Source organism: Hakea prostrata, unplaced genomic scaffold, assembly GCF_041222555.1.
Source record: "Hakea prostrata isolate BN-2017 unplaced genomic scaffold, UWA_Hpros_2 contig_40, whole genome shotgun sequence".
Classification (NCBI taxonomy): Eukaryota; Viridiplantae; Streptophyta; class Magnoliopsida; order Proteales; family Proteaceae; genus Hakea; species Hakea prostrata.
The window spans coordinates 196,600-197,262 of record NW_028291159.1 but is presented as its reverse complement, the minus strand read 5'-3'; positions in this window follow the sequence as shown (position 1 = coordinate 197,262).

The window sequence follows — 663 nt, the reverse complement described above, 5'->3', positions numbered from 1 at the left end:
TAGTAGTGTTTGGCTAGGATGTCCTGTTATGTCAGACCCTAATCGGAGGGGTATTGAGACCGAACGACCCGTGGTAGCAATGGGGATTCATGGGCGCTCAAGACCGGTAACCAACCCGTGAGAGGACAGGAATCACATTGTGGGGGCCATTTATTGGTAGGGTTGCATATGGTTAGACTTGGGCTCACGGGCGCTTAAGACCGGTAACCAACCCGTGAGAGGACGTGAGAGCTTCCCGTTTACCATATGTGGATGATCAATAGGGTTGATGAGTCCGTAGTCGGGGACTATGAGGACTCTAGTGTGAAGGATACCGGAAAGGATCGTCGGGGACGGGGAATGGAAGTATCCGGATCCGACTTGATGTAACTAAGTAGAAGACTTGCATTTGGCTAGGTTTTACCCTGACATGCGCCAGTACTTATACCAAATGGTTGTGAGAGAGTGTGTTGACTTAACCCCCTGTCATGGTTTGTCCTGAGGGATGAAGGACCCATTACCAATCGGCTGCTCAAGACCGGTGAAATGATCCGTGAGAGAATCCAAGATATCTTAAATGGTTGAGGATGTGAGTGGACTTTCCTAAAGAAGTACGGTGCTATGACTTAAAGCATGTCTGCCAATAGAGACCAGCATACATAGAGTTAGATTCATTCATTCATT